This window comes from Spodoptera frugiperda, chromosome 4 (genome assembly GCF_023101765.2).
Source record: "Spodoptera frugiperda isolate SF20-4 chromosome 4, AGI-APGP_CSIRO_Sfru_2.0, whole genome shotgun sequence".
Lineage (NCBI taxonomy): Eukaryota > Metazoa > Arthropoda > Insecta > Lepidoptera > Noctuidae > Spodoptera > Spodoptera frugiperda.
The window spans coordinates 8,722,541-8,745,843 of record NC_064215.1 but is presented as its reverse complement, the minus strand read 5'-3'; the positions used below and the strand labels follow the sequence as shown (position 1 = coordinate 8,745,843).

At 33.4% G+C, this 23,303-nt stretch overlaps 2 protein-coding genes across 3 annotated transcripts in view; both read left to right on the top strand.

Annotated features, from left to right (window-relative positions):
- Positions 1-8,767, top strand: part of LOC118272419 (adenosine 3'-phospho 5'-phosphosulfate transporter 2) — a 146,006-nt gene extending 137,239 nt beyond the window's left edge. Inside the window, exon 7 of the mRNA XM_050707965.1 lies at positions 8,751-8,767. The gene's annotated coding sequence lies outside the window, so the exon portion shown is untranslated. The remainder of the gene's footprint in view (positions 1-8,750) is intronic.
- LOC118272345 (uncharacterized) overlaps positions 1-23,303 on the top strand; it is a 157,673-nt gene that overhangs the window by 6,614 nt on the left and 127,756 nt on the right. The gene's annotated exons all lie outside the window — the stretch shown is intronic.

Below are 23,303 nucleotides of genomic sequence, written 5' to 3'. Positions count from 1 at the left end.
AGTACCCAGTGGAACCCCTCCGCGCTGGTAAAGGTTGCAATAAATCTTCTTTTAATTACAATAAAAGTGAACTGTACTCGTTAGGATGTTCGTGTATGTATGTAGAATGGTCGCACAAGGCAGCCAAGTCCAGCCGCCCACTATGCAAAGGGCGATGTAATTGGGGCAAGGCGACTTTTCATTGTTTTGCATATTCTGTCACGATGTGGCAGGTTTCTTTAATGACTTGTTTTGAATGGAAAACTTTACGGTTCATGAACATTTTTATCCAACATATTTAGGAAATATTTCAAAACTGGTAGTCATTACAGGGTATGTGACAATGACGAATAACCGCACCGCTCTTATGTACATATGCGGCAATTATCCTAATGATGAACATTATTCAAATGGCTTATGAGCCATTTTTCTAGAATTTTATTTTATTTTTACGTCCATCCGTTAATTTATCGTCCTTTTATTCTAGAGCTATCACAATGAATTATAGCAATTGTAGTAGTATTATTTTGAGTAAGATTAATCGGGTTGCGTGTTAGAAAAGTTTTTCGTGGCCTACTAACGTTCTTTTTACAATTTGTCAAATAAATTTTCTTGTTACAATCTTCTTCGATTTAAATTGCTTGATATTAATCGTGATCCACTTCTAAAGTGAGACCAATTAAGTTAATGCTGTAGTAAACAGCATGAACGATAATATCGACGACCACTTAGCGCAGTCAAGGTTCTCTCACAACAGGACCCGACAAGTCGTGAGCTCTATAAAAGTTTAAAATCGGTCCAGTGTGCAGTCCGTCGGCCCTCGTGACGACCTCGCCACAACCTCGCTGCCACCGCATTCACCGCTCCTATTGGCGCGAATGCAGCAATCGCCTCCAAATATAGATTTTTTTATATTCCATGTCACGGAATAGTTTCGGCACCAGCTTTTTTAATATTGAACAAAATGAAACGGGTCTTAAGTAGTGCAATACGAATTTTTAAATTGGTTTCCGATGGAACTAATGGCTTGATTATTGTTTCGGTACTTTTTACTCGAAGTAAGAGTTTGGAAACGTTTCGTGTTAATGTTTTAACACTTTAATAAAGTAAATGCAGACGAACATCTTTCTGGGTTATCTACGGCATTGCTTTTGCAACTTTAAGTAACGTAGTTTACTACATACAGCACTATCTTCAAAGGCGTTACTTTAAAGTGTTAAAACAATGCTTGAATGTAAATAAAGTTAACGCATTCTGAATTTGCGATTCTAAACCAAGATTTTGGTGACAACACTTACATAATTTAAGATTATTGTGTCTAATGATGGAACTGCGCAAATTAATGTCATTGTCTACGAAAAATGTGGTCGTTAGAAATATTCACTTTCAATTGTTTGTATGACAAAGGCCCTAAACGTGTGAATCGCCTTGAATGAAGTGGTTATCAACACAATTACATCGAATTACTGTAATAAATGAAGAGTTTTAATGTCAAGACTGTTCCAGTCTCTCCTGTATGTCGTGTTTCTTTTTTATGATTGTCGAAATAAAATAAGACGGGTTTTATATCTACCTAAAGTATTTAGTTATTTATTGATTTTTATTCTTTACCTATCTTATCAAGAACATCTTGAAGTTTTATAAAAACGATGTGGTCAGCTTTAAGGAAAATTGCAGTCACGATTTCAATATAATTATTGTATTGCCTTTGTGCACCAAGGAAAGTCCCTCGACCTCTTTTTAGACTTTTTATTGTATTTTTAACTTTAGTTTTATTTGCAAAAGGTTTATTATCATTCCGTACCTTTCTTGCTATAAAGCATAAAATTGTTTAATCAGCGTTTAAAAAATTATCTAAGCCAAAAAGAAATCGTGTTTAATTAGATTGGATTCGAAAAATGTTAATCAGCTCTAGAAATTTTACTCTAGTTTCAATTAATTAGTTGCTGTTTACTTATCCCTATTATTAAAATATAATCTATCTAACATTCGACAGGACTTGTAACTCATGTTGACGGTAGGGAACGTCTGCAATAGATTTTATATTTTAGTATCTATTGTATTGAAACTTAATGATTTCCGATTGCCTCATTCTTTAGCACTTTAGGTTGATTAATAGTATATTTCTTGCTATTTCTTCAGAGAAAAAGTAATTTGTGTTATGATATTCATATTCTTTCTTCTTGGTTAGTTTCATTTCCATATTTTCAGAGATATATATATATTTTCCATTTGTAGCAAAATCTCATCTAAAATTCTTTAAAGATTCTTGTAATTGCGGATACGACTATAGATTAATTTAATTAGACACAATAATGTGGACGGAACACGGAAATTCATTAATAAAGATTTTTTTTGTTAGTATTTTTAGTTGTTGCTCATTGCGTCAATGTTTTGAATATTTGCTAAATATCAGATTTTTGAGGGGTGATGGCGGAAGCTAGTATTTTACCTAAAATACACGCTCAAGTTAAATTTTTTCCATGTACTGGTGGAAATGAGAAAAGAAGTAATGCATGTTAGTTATAGCGATTTTGCGTGATTGTATGATCCAAATCTTGAATGTAATAAAGACAAAAGAAGTATAACAGATCGTATTAGGTAGCGGTCTATAGCGGTTGCTTCATCTATAAGACAAAGGTTAAGATAGTTTTCTTATTATAGTTTATCAATGATTTAAATTTGATCATAGAATTACAGTATGCCTTTCGGCGAAACATAGGCTGGACATGTTCACAAAAATAAATTAATTTTGAACAAAAAAGAATAGGTTAAGGGAGAGTAATGATGTAATTCACCTTTCATGTCAAGCAATAATGTGCTTTAAATGCTTACTATGTGAAATACAATTTTGAATAGTTATCAGTATACTTTATCTATTTACGCATGCGTAAGGAGGAAGTTTCACCAAGTAATGTGTTACTAATAATGTGGGTATTCGAAATGTTCGTTGCTATAGTAACCTTGTTAATTTCCTTGGTAGCGTTTGATGATAAGTTTTATTTGATATTGTACGTAATAGTGGCATTTATGGAATATTCTGGAGTTTAGTCAAAGGTTTCTTGTACCAGATATCATTTAATGAGAGCTTATATATATCTGTAAACTGTAAAAACATCACTATAGTTGTTCAAGAGTTCTTAATCAGCATAATCGATGACTACATTGTGACCATTATCATCAAATTGGCCTTCATTTGTATAATCCAATGAATTCTGCTAACAATACATCCTTGGCATTGCCATTTAAGAACCATGCTCAAGTGTTAATAGTTTCTAAAAAAGATATTTATATTATCTCGTCTTTTGAATAACTAGTTTGCCTCGCGGCTTTGACTAAAGACAAGACGATGTATATCTAATACAACTGACATTTCCATACATTATATCTTTTACTTTTAAGGCTCCATCCTTGACTTTTGCTCGGTGGCTGGGGTCAGATAATATTAAAGAGCTAATTTTGTATTCTGTACTGGTTTGACATGACATTATGGACAAAATATGGTGGGTTAGATAATTATAGTACGGGGTGATCGTAGCTAAGTTATGGCTGCTTTGACCAATTGCCTAGTCGCATTTGATCGTAAAATTAGTAGTTATAGACTGCTCTTAAAGCAAGAGTTTACCTTTTAAGATAACGGACGATGATTAACCAGTTGTCGTTTACATTATTGATTTTAGTAAATTTTGTACAATATAGTTTTTATTGAATAATCTTTCTCACTATTGCACTAGATTTAGCTGTCGTATTTGTCCTTGATCCACTGTATCACAGCAATACTGCAAATTCAGCAACAGATGGATGTTGCACTGGATATTTGAATATCTATGTACCTACAGCTTCAGGGAATATAAAGACGTGATGATATGCAAAAACAACAGTGAAAATATCTAGCTATCGTACTGTTTTATTGCGGTGGTCAACCAAAATTATGTTTACATCATCTGACATTCTAGCTTTGTCAAATTGAATACCTATCACAATCTGAAGGAGCGATCTAAAGAAGGATAAAAGGTAGGTTGACTTGATGACTGCATCGCAGATACAATGAGTAAGCGCTAGTAATCCATTTCTAAAGTTGTCCCCAATGACGTCATTTAGGTTAGGTTTAAGGCAAAGCCTGTTTGAGCCAATGCTGATCTCAGTTTGAACTTTATTCAAATTAGTGTAACCACAAACTGTTCCTGATTAATCATCGATAAGGTAGACATAATATTAGGTGTTATAGGTATATCTTTGCCAAAGTATTTTCTTGGTTAATCAGAGGGAATACAAGGTCAGATGGAATATAAGCTTAAGACAATTATACCTTCAACCAAATATCAGCCTAATTTTTAGGTAAAAATATTGACAAAGTCTTAGGAGAGGCAGAACCTGAAATTAAATGTCTAACACTATTGTTTGCGACACCTAAGGTAGTACCGTTACTACTTTAAGCTATGAAATGTGAATTTTAATTAATATTCTTGACAGAAGCTCACTCATAAATAGAAATATTGAAATGTTTACTGTACAAGCGACGACAAGCAATCGTTTAAAATGATTATCTACGGCAATTATTGCATTAGGCAAGCTTTCTACTGTGCAGTTACTTTAAATGTACCGTTTTCATAAATGAATTTTGGAAAACCGTTTTCTTGTTTACTATCAATTAATATAAAACCTTGAATGGTCGTATCGCTAGTTGAGTGATCATCAACGCGGTTGTTGAGGATGAGTTATTTGTCTAACCGTGAGGTGGGAAAATTACCTATCAGGTCATTTAATTTTTGTATAGGTACGTATTCTTAGTTCAAAGTTTTTGATTCTTTGGTAGTGTATGGAGTTAATACTACTACTTTTAAATTCAAGCTCTCTTTACGACTTACAGTCTTACGTTCACTACTTAACTTTTAGAAAATCGTGTTGTAAAGCACTCACAAACTACTGAAGCACCAAATATATCCTTTATTAAAAACTGTATTAAGTTTTTCAAAAACCTCTCCCAATTCCTTTACACCATCAAAATCAATGGGTCTTCAAGAAATTACTGGCTTATGTCAAAACCGGCTTGTGGTTTTCTTCAACATAATTCCATATTAATAGTAGTAAGTGTAGCCTGGCAGCCCAGATAGAGTCGTGACTGAATGATAGTGATGCAACACTGTCTTATAATACGCATTTCTCTTGTTCCTCTCAGTTTTGTAATAAAATTCCAGCCGCAGTTTATTACGTTTCGATAAATGACGTATTTCTTTTTTTAAGAGGCCATTGTTTTAAAGATCGTCGTTGCTGTGGAGTTGTGTTCTTTGAAATTTTGATTGCTTTTGTTTGTTGGATGTGGGTTATTAACTCTATTTATGACTTCTTCAGACTACTTCAGACACTCTATTTATGCACTTAATTAAAATTTGATTTTAATTAAGTCTCTTAATTAAAATTTGATTTTAATTAAGTCTCTTAATTAAAATTTGATTTTTTTTAATTCTCACAGTTGTATCTCCAAAGATTTAAGTCATTTTCATAAATAATTTCTCGTTTTTAATGGTTACAAATATTACTTCTGTTTATTGAAAACCTCATTCGTTGTATACTACAAGTCAATACACTACACTAAACCTTTCAAACCGCTTCCCAACCGTTGGAGCATCGAAAACAATGGTGTTTAAAAATTGTCAACGGAGCCGAATTTCAATGAACAATTTCGAAAGTGACCGTAGTTTGTATGGAAATTACACGATGGCCCACAGACCTTGTTACAACTATTAACATTTACGTTTTAAGTGCAAAAATTTATCGGAAAAATATTTTCGAACATTTAAAGATTTTTTATTTTGACCTGTTGCGGGCTTTAGTCTGCTTTAATATTACGCAGAACATTATTGGATGATGTTAAAATTTTCAAAAATATGGGATCTTTGACATTATCGGTGAAAAATACATTTATATACAAGTACGGCTTTGTTTTTAGGGAATAACAGACGTATTATTGCCACAATGCATTTTATTTGCATTTGTATTCTAGAACCGACTTTCATATTACCTATTATGCTTGGTAGAATCGTCTCATTCGTCATGCCAGTCTTCTGCTACACGTTCCATATAATCGTAAAGTTCCATAACTTTAGATTGAATCGTCACTCCGATGTGACCCCGCGTTCGTTAGAATGTTGTATTGACTTAGCATGTTGCTTAGGAAAGTGGTGAGAGTATGGGAAATGTAGGAATTGTTCATATTTGTATAGGAATTAATGTTGCTAGACAGTGATAGATTTGTGAAACAATATTTCTTAATGACTATTTTACAATTAGTTTTAAACAAATACTTATGTAGGTCATCTAGTGTAAAATTGTTTAGCATTAGGTTTTGTTTTCAAAGTGGGACAAAGTGTCATTAGAGTTTAGAATAAGTAGACACTAAAAAGGAAAATATTTTTTATTCTTATTAGTTCTCCACGGACTCTTGGTCCGTGCAATTGACATACAATTTTAGTCAGGATATTTAAAAATCTCAGTAGCTGCGCGACGTCTGCGCACGCTGCGTTTGCGCACGCTGCTCATAATGAAGAGTTCCTCTGTGACTCGAAACTAGTAGAACTTCAATGATTTCAATAAAAAAACTAGCGAATAGCACAAAAAATAGTGTTATGATATCAGTGACACTGAAAACGTTTTATTTTCTAAGTTCCCCAGTAAATTGTTATTCAAAGCTGTCAACGCTTTCGTCATTAAGTAACAAAACTACGAGATTTTCCTTTTCAAATACGAGTCAAGGTAATGAGCAAGAAATTGTCCACTCGTGTGTATTTAATGTATTCAGTTGTTCGCCAAAGTGGTACATTTGAGTCGTAACACTGCTTCATAAGTAGCACTTGAGCTTCACCTGCGAAAGTAAAAATCGTTGTTTGCACTTCATTGACTGTTTACTGCGGTTTTGATTTGAGTGTGTTTGTTTACACTACGCAATGTATTACATCCATTTCACTTTGTTCGTCTCTGTGTTCCACCTACGCTACTCCGTTGATATATTCATCATCAAGGCTTACATTTTTGGGCATATTCTGACCTAGTATTGTAGAAATAAGTACGGCCGGTTGTCAGCTTTATATTTTTATGGGCAGATTTAATGCGATGTCAACACCGGCTTTTAAGTAATGCTTGACATTTATATTTTGTACTTTATAGGGGAGTACTAGGGGTCATTATGAAGTGGGTTGCAGTCTAGTTTTTATGTAGGTTGCGAAATGTAAATAAATGCTATTTGTTTGGCCTTCGCTTACCTGTACTGGTTATTTCTTTAACTTTTTATTATTAACTATAAACAGAAGACTGAGCCTATTTTATATAGTTATCCATAGTTTCTGAAATTAAGATCTTGTTTAAAATCTGCCATACTCAGAGTCATTTGATGGTCACTTAACAACAAAATCGTTGTCATCTTGTTTTTGCTACAAAATCGTTTCTAAGGAATAGTCAAAGTAATAATTAAATATCTCTGAGTACAGCACGTTTCTATGCATTGTTTATATTCAGTCCAGTCAATAGTGTAATGCATACTGACATTTGTTTTAGAATTAGCGTCTAGCCAGTGTTAATAATCTATCCTTTCACGTTTCAACGCTGCATCGTTATCAAAGTTCATCAGAGCCCACGGCTCTATAATTATTCCATCCTTCACACCTATTCACCTTCATGACTTTGCAAGAAAAATAAATAATAATTACTATCACGTACAAACTTCTTAGTATGTAAGCAGTTACTATTCACACTTGCGACTAATGTCAACACATTTAACTTATGACCCGAGCATTAAGTAACTTAAACTTGAAAGCTAACCTCTTGATAGGTAGAAAATGAAAGTGGAAAATCAAGGAGAGGATGCGATACGTATGAGATGCGTAGTGAAATGATTCTGGAGGTAATGATACATAATATGATACTAGGCCTGTTTTTACGACAGGTGTAAAGCAGTACAGTGCACTCACTTTTCCTTAGTAACGTTTTAGTAAGCACCATGTTTAGAGAAAAGACTTTATTGCTTAGGACGTAAGATGTAAATTAAGTTGTCATGTTAATTATTGGGAACTAGGTTCTACTAGCTGCTTTGTTCGCGTTCCCGTGGAATAAAAGGTATCCTATCACCCAAGTCAGCTCAAACCCTGTATGTATACCAAATTTTATCAAAATCCGTTCAGTAGTTTCAGCGTGATTGACGGACAAACATCCGAACAAACAAACTTTCACATCTATAATAGTAAAAAATCAAATCAAATCCAATTGAGAATTAAATAAACGAACCTTTCATTAAGGTCTGCAGTCTTCAAAAGCCATTAATTATTCGATTAGAATATTAGACGATTGTTCTGAACACATAATTAGTTGTACAATAGATTCGTCTACGTAAGTTTTGATGTAACACAATCCAATTATGAAAATTTATGTAAACAACATTCGTCAAAATATGTAATTATGCAAAAGCAACAGTTAATTATGATTGAGAAGAATAGACGCGAAGATTGTTCAAGTCTAATTGCGTCAATTTAATAATAGATGCAATCTCCTAGCGTTTGGTTACCTATTTTTTTATGTATTCATGTTTTATTAATGTAGTTTCACTCTATCTGGCATCATGGCCGCGTATTTAACAGTTTTCTATCGCTTACACATAAAAGGATACTTCATGAAGATGGGCAGTTTATGTAAAATCTTATGGTGTTCTTCTCTTTGAAGTATAGAACGAGAATGACCATTTCATCCATAACCATTCTGTTTTTCAAAGGTAATTTATAATAACTATCGTGAGACATACAAATTAACTAAAAATAACGGTTTACTCACGTAAATATATTGAGAATAGGCTGCACAACGTCTGCGCACGCTACTCATGAAAAGAGTCCCTCTGTGACTCGACACTAGTAGAGCTTTTCTCAATACATTTACGCGAGAGTAAACCGTTATTTTTAGTTAATGAAGTGTTTTAAAGTTTTTCGAAACCTCATGTTAATTCTTCATCGTTTTATATCCCCCCACTCAAATGCTTCACTTCTTCTCATTAACTAGGTCTCATGACGAACTATAGAGAAATGTAACATACTCGTAATTGTAAAATTTCTTACACACATCGTTGTTAATGGTGTGACCAACTTGGCCCTTTGCCTATGACCGTTACTCGCTCGCTCTCACACGCAATGACGAGGCTATTGCGGAAAAATTAACCGTTGACAACTTAACACGTCATTACTATTTAAAACCTCTAACAGTTCTAATATTAACACTGTTATAAATATCTGTTAATACGTTATGAGACGTAAAACCATCTACAAATATCCGAATCAAAATACAGGAGATAAAATTACCAACACATCTTTTGATACTCGCTAAAAGTTTGTCTACACGACTATAATCGACAGTGGCGCCATCTGCTAATGGCGAAAACCATATCAGTGATTCCTCGAAAGGATTATGTAGATTCAAAAACTTGTTTTTTTTAATTCGAAATTCAATTACGAACTAGTCACATGATCAGCCTATACGACACATACAACATAGTAGAATTCGAAAGTAAAATGTCCAAGTAATAATTGAATATGGCTTTCTACATGTTTTTGAGATTACTAGTAATTACAAATGTATGATTGTACATAATTTAAACGTTTATCTCAATGAAGAGATTAGAGACCAGTTTTTGGGGTTTTATATAATTTAATTGATCACATTTTACGCTGTCGTTTTGGAAGATGAAAAAGTGAAATGATTTGGGTGTGAAATTAATTTGTTTAATCTTAATTTTGTTGCGACTTTCCTTTAATTTGATGATGATAGGTTTATGCGTTAGGTGACGCTTGGGTTGCAATCATGCTTGCTTTAATTAAATGAAACGGTTTGATAGAATTGCTCTCGTTGGAGATCTTAAGAACGTGATTGACGAGTCTTGGAAAATGAGAAAACATCGAGTTCTTTTCAACTTTAGTCATTTCAAAGATATTGGACACAATGGAGTAGAACACGGCGGCAAACATTGGTAGATTTATAGAAACATTGCAAAATAGACCTTGCAGTCTACAAAACAGAATACAAATCCAAAAAAACCCAGGAAAAACCCTCAAAACAGTCCACTCTTTAAAAATAAATCTATATTATTCAACAATTAGATCCATATTCCGTTGTTTCATTCTTTTGATTTGAATTTCGAATGTCACTCAGAGACGTTCCACGCGTGTTTGAAAACAGGTAACTGGCACACTAACAAGTGTATTGTTCATCGAAACACTTGTGTCACTATGATTGATAAACATGAGGCGGTGTGATGCTAATATGGATCTTATTACTGAGAGTTTAGAGTCCTTGAAAGTGTTTGAAAGTTGTATGCTTTATGCAGGGCTGTCAGATGCCTAGAGGTTAGGTTATTTTAAAGGTTTAGTTATGGCTCCTTTTACTTTTGTCTTTTTATGAGAATAATGGGATAATGCATTTTCCGATTACTCGTTAACATTATTTTGCTCTATATTTATGACATGCTTCATTGTTACAAAACTAATAATTAGGTTAAAATGTACTTCGGATCTGCGGATTACCTAGCGGGTTTGCCGGGGCTCCGGCTCGAAAAGCAGGAATAGGAACATGGTGGCTTTTAGTCAGTAAAGGTCTGATACTCCTCTCGCCTCACCTTGGGCGGGAGAAGTCATAGGATGATATTTCCCCCTAAAAAAGTTTAAAATGTACTTCATAGTTATACTAAGTAATGAGTTTAGCCGCATTTTTTTTAGTGCAAATATTACTTTGAAAGTGCGAACCCTGACAAGAAGTGTTAAATGTCAATCACACTGACTTGCATTGTTAAGGCTCGAGTGACCTTTGTGGTAGTTTTTATACGACCGACTAAATTATGATACTGACAACTGACTTGCAGTACTTTTAATATAACCTTGTTTATTGTTTGATTTATTTTTGCGATTATCACTCAACCTGGTGCATTTTGGCAAAATTCTCACAAAAGAGAATATTTTTGCTTCCAAACTAGCAATGAGCAAGCATGGTGATTTATCAAACCTTCTCCTTATGAGAATAGGCATTAAATCAGCAGTGGCTACTTATAGGCTGTTGATGGGATGTTTGTTTAACTATTTGAAATTGCTTTTCAATTCAATATAAAATGTATCGATAGGAACAAGATTACTGTCGAATAAACAAAACTGAATAGTTCTGAACAATATCCTATCTAAGAAGTTTTTGTTTGACAATAATAAGCATTAACAAAACATTTAATATAAAATTAAGAACATTATAATAATAAGCAAAGCGCTCTTTAAGTACACGCGTCATTGAGGACCTTGGACATTTAAAAAATATGTGGTTTTATACGAGATACAAAAGGTATCTTAAAAGACCACAATCAAAATATATTTACCTACAATAAGCTTCTTGTTTTCATCTAAATGCCATCAATGTTTAGATTGTCCTTTGAAATGTCAAAGTCAAGTGATGACTATTCTTGGACATGTTACGTATGGCTTTACCTATGGTTTCTTAGTGTTGTAGCTTGATTCCAAAGAGGCATTTTTTAAGGGGGAATATCATCCATTGACTTCTCTCGCCTTGGGCGAGGCGAGAGGGAGTGTCAGACTTTTACCGACTAAAAACCACCCCGTTCCTACTCCCCAGTAAACCCGTTGGGTAGTCCGCAGCTCTGGGTTCTAAACAGGTTATACTTTACTTTAGAGTGGTAGTTGCAGACCCAAAAATAATTATTCAAATCAGACTAACTAATGCGTTTAGAGATGAACTCAAACAAACTATTACCGTTTACAGTGATTGTAGATAAGGCGGTAGAGGAAATTGTGCCCTAGACTTTGATAGTACAGGAAAAATTAATTAAAGTAATTAATTTACTCATCAAGGCAAAGTTATTTCTAAATTTCTATGCTTTGAAAGATAGCTATTGCCGATCTATAGTATCGATCAAAATTCTATTCGTTGTACCTACTAAAGTAGAGAATCAGTCAACAAATGACTTATCAGACAATATGTATGTAAAGTGCGCACTCACCTACATAACACATGTTTACAACGAGAAAACGTTAGCGTCGCGTGTTCCACACCAGATTTCTTTGAACATTCAACAAGATATGATTACCGCTATACTTGACGCGATGTCGGAAACATTTTCCAATTAATATGGCCATCTTTTTTATGGAACACCTGATGGTAAGCAGTCGCCGCCGCCCATGGACACTTGAAACATCAGAGGCGTTACAAGTGCGTTGCTGGCCTTTTGGGGGTTAGGAATTTAAGGGTTGTTGGGGAATCGAGGACTGGGAAGGGTGAAGGTAATAGGGCCTCCGACAGCGTCACTTACACAACGCAAGCGTTGTTTCACGTCGGTTTTCGGTGAGGCCGTGGTATCTCTTCGGTCAAACCGGCCCATTCGTGCCGAAGCATGGCTCTCCCACACTTACTGTTTACCGCTTTACAACATCGATTTCAAACCTAAACTTAGGCTATTAAGACTCAAAATCATAGAATGCCTTAATTTCCGTTCATTTCAAAGCGAAACATAATTAAAGCTATCACAAAACTTGGTTAAGAACTGCAATTTACAAAATCGAGTTTTCAAATCGAAACTAAAAAGCGTGTTTAAGCGGTTAGCGTTAGTCGATTAACGGTTAATCGCTTGTACCGCCTATGGGAACTTAGGTGACACTATTCCGCTTATTACATAAGCAATAATCTCTATGACACAATTTCTGATTGCTATCTCTAACAACCAGCATAATATGGTCTCTGAATAGACTTTATGTCAAAGAGATGAAGGATCAAGTTGTCTGGTCGATATTTCATATTGCAGACTGTTTTACAGTTAAGTTGATGATGTTATTTTCTTGTGGTAGTGACGTTTGTTGGTTGAGTAGTTAAGGGTTGAGTGGGTAACGGAATCCTGTAGCTTATGATTAATTTTAAAATTAGCCTCCATAGGCCTATTCTTGGTAGTTATATGTTCCTGGTAAGAATTAAATTGTTTTACTGAGTGCGATTTTTAAAGAGATGTAACTAACCTCTTTAGAATCGTAAAACTCACACTGAATTAATCAATATATAGTATTCGAGTACTACTAGGTCGTACGAGTGACATTGCTTTGTGTATCAAAACAAACATAAAAACGTAACATTATTACTTTATGTTAACAAAATGTAAGCGGGTCAAAGTTAAAAAGTATAACAAGATGGACAAACAGACTGCTCTTGAACCAATTTCGTTCGTTATTAAATAGCATGCAAATCAGATTTCGCTTTCCTACTTGAAGTTGTGCAAATAACTAATGACTTATGAAAACTTGCGAAATTCATCTTGGTTGTAGCAAAACTAGTAAGTGTTGTTGAAATATTTGAATATAGCTTGCTAAACAACTGTTCGTATAGAACGTTGTAGCTGTTATTCTGTGATGGGATAAGCAGAAGTTTGAAGAGGTACTTATAGGACTAATATAATAGTTATTGTTGTATATTTAGTCATATAACTATTATTAGTCCTATAAGTACTATAGGACTAATAATAGTTATTGTTGGGTGCTTTTCCACCAGAGATGTGCTTCATAGCTATTCTACGATGTAATAGCTAAGCTATGAAACTATGTGAACGTTTCCACTGATACTAAGCTATGTAGCTATGCGAGGAAGATGCACAACTCGAGTATACGATGTATCGATAGTAGGAAAGCCATCCATAGCACGCAACTTTCCGTATAAAAACATAGCTTAGCTGAGTCCGTGTTCACCAGTGCTATTTTATGTGTACCAATGAATATGATTAGTGGAAGCTAAACGCATCCACAGCAATGTACCATAGCACGTCTCTGGTGAAAAAAGTACGGCTATCAATAACCATAAGAATGTGTGTTAGACAGTTATGATGGTCTGTTCCTATGAATAAAAAAGAACTTCACTGCCAAATATCAGGGACTGTATAGACTTCATTATGAAAAGAGATATTAATTACTCTGGAGGGAAGTTACCTTCTTGTCTGTATACCATCATTGTCTTAAGCTAGCCGGGCTAGGACTAGATCATATTTTTTATTTTAAACATAATATTTATATATGGCATTTGTCTTACGAGGAAATATTGAAGAAAATAAAGACTAATATGAAGTCACGATTCTCTCGATGATATCATTTTGTCAGTTCCTTGACAAATACGTGAGTTATCGACAAAAGATCGAATCGTTAAATGGCTAGACTATTAAGACACGCAATGAATATTCATGCTCTTAAAAATTGTGTTTTTGCAAAACATTTTTGTGGTTACATACAGTTGATTTTTTTGATATTTGGTTAAACTTTGATTGAAGTTACTTGTGTAATGGAAGTGTGTAATGTAAGGCTGTCATACGTAACATTATTTAACTTTTCTGTTAATTTTAGAAAAGTTTACTTTGAAATATTTTTTGCTTTAAGGCTTTTTATGTTATTTAATTGTACTTTATTATTTGTTTTGGATAAAATCAGAAGCTAAAAATTCTACTTAATGTACAGCAGTCATAGTTGTAAGCACTAGATGATAAAGTACCGTTTTCAAATAAACTAAATGCTATAATACCACCAGCCTCAAAACTAAATGACGTAGAAAATTTAATTAAGAAAGCATCACAGCGATTACAAACAAATACGGATCGGACAAAGATACAAACGTAAAGAGTTGAACAAATACAGACTTAATTAACAGAGCAATAAAGACCATTAATGATGGAGCTAAAAGAGAAACTATAGTAAAAAACTATCGAGGTCTCCCCGTGTTGGAATCTAGACCTGATGGCCGTTCAGATGTGACTGATTATACCGTTAGCTCTCTATCTTCTCTGTATTGATGGACGGACGAAATCATATGATTATGACTTCACGGTAACTGGCAAAAATTACATAGGAAGGCAGTTTTTTGATTCCTCGGCTGACACAAATACCAACCATGTTAATATTCGGTTGGATATAGGAATTAATAGTATTGTACTGGATGTTTTTGGTCCACGGTTCGATGAAGCTAAACACGTTATTAACGGTAAATATAACTGCCCAACTTGTTGTGGATTAGGCAGTCATAATTTTAATTTTTGGCTCCGATATTTGCAACTGTAGCGTGAAACTTGATCTATTTCTTATGGAACTAATGTATTAGCTGTTGAAAAAGTGATTTTATTAGTCATCCTAGTTTACCATTTTGAGGATAATCTATCAAGATTTTGTTAAATGGATATTTTACATGCATTATGCATTCAAGTTATTGTACAAACGGTACATGCAATAAAGGAAACAATTTCACCCACGCACGCAGAGTTTAATGAAGGGCTAAAGTTAATCTAGAAACTAAATTTGCAATGTTGTTCCAAAGACTTTCTACGATGTAAACTATCCTGTAGTTTTAAATAGAAAATTAAATAAAGTATAGATTTCTATTGACGTTGTGTCTCATCAAAAATTGTAATCAATAAACGTGTTGCAATGTTTAATCTTGAAGCAATTTTAATTTAACAAGATCTTAAAAACGAAAGACGATACGCCAATTTATGTTTATAATAAGCCATTAAAAAGTGTCAAAGCGACAAACAAAGGCAACAGAAAGTCCACCGACAGTATTAAACAATTTCGTTATACAAACGTTTTAACGAATCAGCGAACCAGAGCTTTGCTTTAGCAATTTAACTTTGACACTGATTTGAATAAAAATAAACTTTATGCTGAATGCAATACAGCTCACTAACATAGTAAAACTAAGTTTTTTATTAAACTAGACGCCAGATGTTTTCGAAATGCCTCTCGGAGTGGAAAATTGTTAGATTTCGTGTTAGGTCGTTGCCCGTTCAGTGTGACCGATCAGTGATTACTCTGATATCCAAGTGCAATTTGAAACTGAAACTGTAAATGGTGTTACTTAACGCTAAACCGCCACAATTCATACAAAGCCTTGGATCGGAGTATGATAGTTGCTTATGTCCGTGAAAGTAAAGTTCTTGCGGCAATTATATCGTTATCTCTGTAACAGCATGACGCAAGTTCTTTGTTGCAAAGTCAAGGACCCTGACTTGTTGTTTTAATCGGCTACTTCCAGTTTTATCAAATTGTGCAGAATTGTTCTTTTCCTCAAGATCCTATCTCATCCCTCCACATTTCACAACTCCATAAATAGTGGTTCTGAGATCATGCACGGCCTAGTTTACAACGATAAAGCCGATGTTTGGAATTAAGTGTTTTCCTCTTGGCTCTGTTGGTACAATGCCATGTTTATTGCGAAGCCAGGGTTGTATTGATATCACCCGCAGCTTCAAGTATCCAAACCTTGTATATTGATATCATCACATAGTCCTGTTTGCACAATGTTTCTGTTTTTGAAATCTTGTTTAGATTGAGTCTCTAACTTGTTAAACAAGTTGCTGATATTTTTGTTTATTTCTTACACAAACCCAAAGATTCTTATTGCCAAACAAGTTTTCTTGTAAATAAGTATCTGTCTCATTTTCATTAATAACAAAAGATTTAATATTTATCCGTTATTGGCGTATGTTTTTGTGGAGTTTTCAATTTGATATAGAACGGTTCTCCAGTTTGATGACCAAGATTTTTTGAATCATTCATAATGTACAAGTCATGTTCGTATCTGGACCGGTGCTAATATTTCAAACTGCCATTCAAACCTGTACCTACAGTTCTAACTGGTTAAGTTTAAATTAAAATTAAAATATGTAAAATATTTTGATGAGGTATTTTAAATTAATGTGATTTCGGCAACTTTCGTCAATCAGAAAGAAATTAAGGCAAAACCAGATTGTTTTCCATTTGTTTTTTTAATGAAATAGATGATTTTGATTATAGATGACGGGAAAGTAATTATCTTTTTAACATTTTCCTATTTATAGTGAACTAGATGAGAAATTAAAATATACTTATTTTTATTTAATAATAATATGTTCTTGGTGATAAAGGTTAGTTCTCATGTAATAATTAAATAAATTCGAAAAAAAAATATTTGAACTAAAATATTTATGACGTAAATCTAGAAACAGACCAGAGAATTAAATGAATTATTGATAAGGCAAGTCCAAGTCTATGTTTAGCTAATATAGAAACCATATAGAAAGCCGTTGATTGATATCTTAGTAAAAAAGTTGGCTTTCTAAGCTTAGGAACAAGGTTGGGCCCAGTAGTCAGCCTTGTGGCAGGCCACAATAAGATCGAGTGATAAGACCAGCTCGTTAGATCCGGCTTGCCAGACTAGTGTCAATGTCAACAATTGTTTATTTATGCACTATACATATTGGTTCATTAGTTCGAACATATATCAATATCCGGATTTTGGTGCAGAATCGTGCATAATTTTGTTGGTTATGTGCGGAGTGACCCATTCAATACTAATTTTCATATATTTGAGCATGGTTTACATCAGTTGCACACAATGATATCGATGTGATCATTGATATTGTTATTAAACTAACTATACCTAATATTGTTTACAACTCCACTAATATTAGCATTAAGATTAAAAAAATCATAATGTTTGTCGTAAAAGAGACTACCTCTTTTTGTCACAACAGTCTCCTTCAACCTGACCTCTTAAGACAAACAAATATTCGATATCGATTTGAATTTCGTATTTATTCGAATTTAGATTTTTAAAGCGTGCGATGCCTCTGTAGAGCACTCATCGCTGTCATACCTCACTGATTCCAGTAACGAGATCTCGATAGTCGAGTCGATAGAAATCGTCTCGCGTTGACAACGGGTGTAGAATCGAGTTGACGCCTCATTACAACGATGTCCTGCGCTTATCCGAGTACGTGTTGATTTGCATATGCGTTTGAATTCCTAATGTTTATGTAACAGTGACAACGCATTCGAATTTTCTTATTATAAATCGTGTATTGCGTTTCTTTTGTAACGTTTTTATCGTGACTGTGTGATTAATTTACATCGTAATAAGGCTAATCAATGTAATTATGCTTATAATGATACATTGGAATGGCGTATGTTACGCGCGAAATGCTGGAAGTACTATAATTTATGGCTCATACTTTTCTTTATTCACAATTCCAGTTAAGTACTACAAATTACTTAGGTAAGATATACAACTCAATCTTGGCAAATTTCGTTTCAAAATTTTCATCTCCTATTATTGAATTGATTAAAAGTCCATTTAAAAATATATTCTTCTCAAATGACAACACTCTGTGTCGAAATTAATTAAGGAATTTAAATTTTGCAAATCAAGTTTCGAAACTCAACAATATGCAAAATATGTTAATATCACGAAATCGAATGCAGCCGCGAGGTCGCCATATTGTGGTCTCAATTTGTTTAGCAATCTGTATTGATACAGAAGTTTAAAGTGCTTTTTTATTTGTACAACATTTCATACAAAAAATGGCCACTTTCAACTTATGATTGCAGTGTACAAGTTATTAATTTAAAAAGTTTCAAACCTCTGCTGCAAAAATATAATAGAATACATTCGAAACGAAACGGTCTGCATTGAAACGCAATATTAAGACATGAAATAAACATAGCACAATATTAGTAAAATAAATACAGCAAGCGTAGGTAGCAACTGACTTCTTAATACTCCTTGAAGCAGTAATAGTAAATAGAAGATGTTTGTAGGCGATGTTCTATCGACCTGTGAACCGTTCCTATCTTCAAACGAAACACGATTTCTCTATATATGGCTTAAATGAATTCCAAGTTCCAACCGCAAGGAATCTTTTAACCGTAATTCAAAGTACGGAGGCTAAATAACGCGTATAAACATCCTTAAACAGTCTGGCAAATATGGCTGCGTTTTTGTAGGATATTTTTTAATTTGAAGTGGTATGTCTACATCGGATGAAGTAATTGCTTGTTGTAATTGTGAATCATCGGATTCCAAATAATACGAGGAAGAAATCTGAACAATTCTTTAGTGTACATGAAGTAATAATAAATCTCTTCACATACATAGTATAAAACAAAATCGCTTTCTCTGTCCCTATGTCCCTTTGTATGCTTAAATCTTTAAAACTACGCAACGGATTTTGACGCAGTTTTTTTAATAGATAGAGTTTTAAGGGAAGGTTTATATGTATAATACTTGCATGATATATCACCATTGCACCCAAGCGAAGCAGGGGTACTTTGGTAATAAAAAATATACGAAGTAGTATACAAGCAATTAGAGAGTAACAACTATGTTTGTGCCTAGCCTAGGTATTAAAGGTACATAACAATATTTTTATGCAACAATTTTATTAAAATTATGCCTATAAAAAATGTCCTCACCAAAATCGAGATCACTAGCGACCAGTTTGCAAGTTTGTCGCAACTTTAGTCGCTGTATCGGTTTGTCGCGTAATTTTCGAAGGCCGTTCAAATATTTTTGTGATAGCAATGAAGTCGTAATCTGTGTTTGTGTAAATATTGTGTCAGAGTATTGTAATAAGGTAATAACCTTATTCGAGAAGTTGTAATAAGGTTTGTTAATTAAGCCTATTGATAGTGTTATAAATATAAAAGTATTGTGTTCATTACACGACAGAACTAGATTACTGTAAACTTAGACATAAAACTTTCTTTTTTGGGGAAGATATAAGACGGAGTATTTTGAAAAAAAAAACGGACAAAAACTGTAGACAAGCTATATAAATCAATAGAAAAACATAAACTACCAAATGAATTAGAGACAATAATATTTAAGATTTCATTGAATCCATCCAAAGTATCGCAGCGTAGGATACCTTTGTGTTACTTTTCAAGCAACAAAACATTGTTTCACGAATCTTTGTCTTTACAACTAGGTATATCTTTACCTACCATCTTTGTATGTGTGTCTATAAGTACACTGCCTACGTATAAGCAGTTTCCTCTAATGATTAGTCGTTGTGAGAATAGGAAGACACCACTTTCTCCACCATTTACGTTTTGTTTAACTTTTTCATGTCCAATGTTTGTTTCTTGTTAGAAAAATGTCTTTGTTTCATCTCTGACGCCATTTATAGACGTGAAGGTATTTGACTTTCGTTCGATTGCACCTAAATACCTCGTTTTTACTTTTATTTCAAACCTTGTTTTAACTTCACGTTTTGTTTTACCTACGTAGGTTGAAGCGTTAATTTCACCCACGTATTTTTGTCGAAGTTCCAAATGCGTTTAATGAGTTTGGAAAGCGAGATTAAGTTAGTTTTTAAACGTTTTTGAGACAATACCAAATATAGTGTTACTTAATATCAATCTTTGAAGGGAAATTTAGCCTTAATACAAGATTAGGAAGCATCAAATATAATAAAAAAAAACTTTCAAAAGTTAATCAATTCTACATATGCATTATTTAGTAAAATTGCATACGTCACGGCGTATTATGCGTATCATATAACGCATTCTGACCTAGCCCAGTTTGTTTTTTGTTACTATATTTATGTAACGTGACATTTGACCAGTGTGACCGCTACAAAATTGACATTTCATGCTCAATGTCAGTCACTTTCGAAATGTCTCGCATTGAAGCTTTTTGTATCACCTGTGTTCTATGAATTGACAGTTCTAGAGCAGATTTAATTTTTATGTCATTCTGGTAATAAATTAATCGCAGGTGTCATTCTAATGTGTCATTAGATTATTGGAGTAACGTTTTAATGTTTGCTCTAGTTTGTTGCACGTGACTTGACTGTTTGTTTGTTTATTTTATACATTTTATTTTCAATTAGGTCTAAGTATTTTTTTGTATTATGACTTATTTCGGACTCCTAAGCTGTGGTTAATAGGTTACCAGGGCCCCGGCTCAAAGTGAGTCTATTGATATTTTTTCTTTATTTGATTTCGTCCTCTGGTTTTCCATCCTTCCACATCGATACTAAGCATTCGGTTAGTCTCATGATTTTCATCCCTTCTATTTACGTACCGTACCAATAGAGTCGACCACCTTTCAGCTCCTCTATCGCTTTACATAATTATATACTGGTATTAGTTATTACCTGTACATTTTCCTTATATGTATGTAAAGCTTGTAAGGAAGCCATGAACTGTAAATAAACAGGTCTTAGTATGTAAAATTGTTATTCAATGGAGTTATAGTTAAGGTGATGACAGCGCAATATAAGTATATACGAAGTTCTTTATGACATTTTCAATCTTATTATATTGATGACATAAAGTCGAAAATCCTTTGAATAAAATTGACAGATTGTGTGTAAGTTGATCTGCGTACGTACGTTAACTGTAAGTAAATACGTAATTAATAGTTTTGTATTGAACTTTGACTTTTATTTAGATTTAATCCTATAGCAGTGGCACTTACTGCAAAATGACACTTCTTGATTATAATTTCTAGACTTGAAAACACCTATAATTTAAAGACGTAAAAGGAAACAATCACGTTTTTCTTTTAATAGTGTGGATACGTCATGGCAAAATAAATATTATTAACTTTTTGTTAATTGTTTTGTTTCTTCTGACGTCGATATTCACGATATTGTGTGGGTAAAAACTATGTGTTCAGGTTTTGGTTCGTTAGGTTAGAAATTTCATCTAAATTATTTCAGTAGGTATACATCTGTCTTTACCTTACGGTCTTTCATGTCAACACTAAAATTTTATTTAGAAACCTAGACAGACATGAATTAGCAGTTTACCAATTGCCAATTACCTACTTAACGTATGTAATTTTGTAAGTACCTATCATTACCTATGTATTGAGAGAGCTACAACTACATGAAATATTTGACATTTAGGATTTCGCTAGTATTACAGACATTTAATCGTGTTAGCAATCAAATCATTACTATTAAATACTAACAAATTGGCATCTTACTTATATTATAAATGCGAAAGTTTAGGTAGGAGCAGTACGAGTCTGACACTCCCTCTCACCTTGTCTGAGACGGGAAAAATTATTGAATGATTTTCCCTCTTCAAAAAAAGAGGTTCTAAATGTCAAGTGTGCAAAAAATCTAGGTAAGTAGGTAGTCAAAACGATTTAGGTATGAGCATGTCTTTTTTATCTAATGGAGGAAACAAGTTCTAATTATGATATTTTAATAGCCAATTCAAAAATCAAACAGGTTCCATATTTGTTTTTTTAGGCATACAAGGTTATTGAGATAGGAGACATTTGATTTTATGGATTTTTATAATAAATACCTTTTGATTAAAAACTGAGAGTCGAATTTCGAATGAATCTAAAATAAAATAAGAACAATAGACAATAGTATACTCAATTTACTTCCAGAAATCGATACGTTCAACGTTTACCGATAAAACATTCAAAGGTAATCGTAAACACACACCTGTCGCGCGTAAAATCGATCGCTGTAGTATGCGCATACGCATCACGACCGGGACTAGAATAGAAAGCGCGGGAAAACGACATAATGCGCGGATTAAATTTGGTTAAATAGCCAATGAAAGTTGTTGTCTATAAGTACGTTGGAAACTTTATTTTATTGTCTATGGAGGTTTTATTCTCTACGTGTGGGGTTGTAGAATAGTAAATGTCTTGTATAGAAGTGTTGATAATATTTAGTTGAAGTGCAGAGGCTATATGATGAACACTCTAGCATGTTAAACTTGTCAGTTTCTTGCTTTTTCTTGAAAATCTATTTAAAAATGAGGCACCTTGTTATTACTTAAGCGATTAGAGTCAGTCGTAGATCAGTCGATTTAGTAGTAGTAGTTGATAAAAGATTAGGGTTTATCAAAAAACATTAAAAATGGAAAATAGTATCACAATAGCTATTGTCTTTATAGGTACTTAATCAATCTATATTTTTTACCTGTATACAAAATAATTTGGTTTGACTATACAGAAGTCTCATATAAAAAAAGATTTACTGACTAGTGGATATAATACCAACGTCCTTGTATCTTTAAGATCTTGGCGTAGAATTAAAAATAATAAAAATGAAGATCTAACAATGGTTGGCATCGCAGGCTAATAACATCTTAATAAAGTTTAATTATACACACTTTTGTGTTATTGTTTACGACAACATGACACGAATGCACATTTTATTATTATATTACAGCTAATGCTAAAAGATAATAAAATTATTAAACTATAAATTTTATACATTTAGGTGTTCTAAAATTATAGGCCACGGCTTTAATGGGAGGTAGTGTTATGTTTGAAGATTACAATAGTGAAGAAATTTCGTACTCCGGACCAAATTGCCGCACCAGTTAATTCAATTTCAAAAAGCATAAAGAAGTTAAATAAACATTGACTCTACTCTGCATAAAGTGGTTCACAAATACGCACTCTGCATCGCTTCGTATGCGACAGACAATGATAGAGATAGTTCTTTCATACCAAACTCGTATGTTTATTACTCTGTATACTCG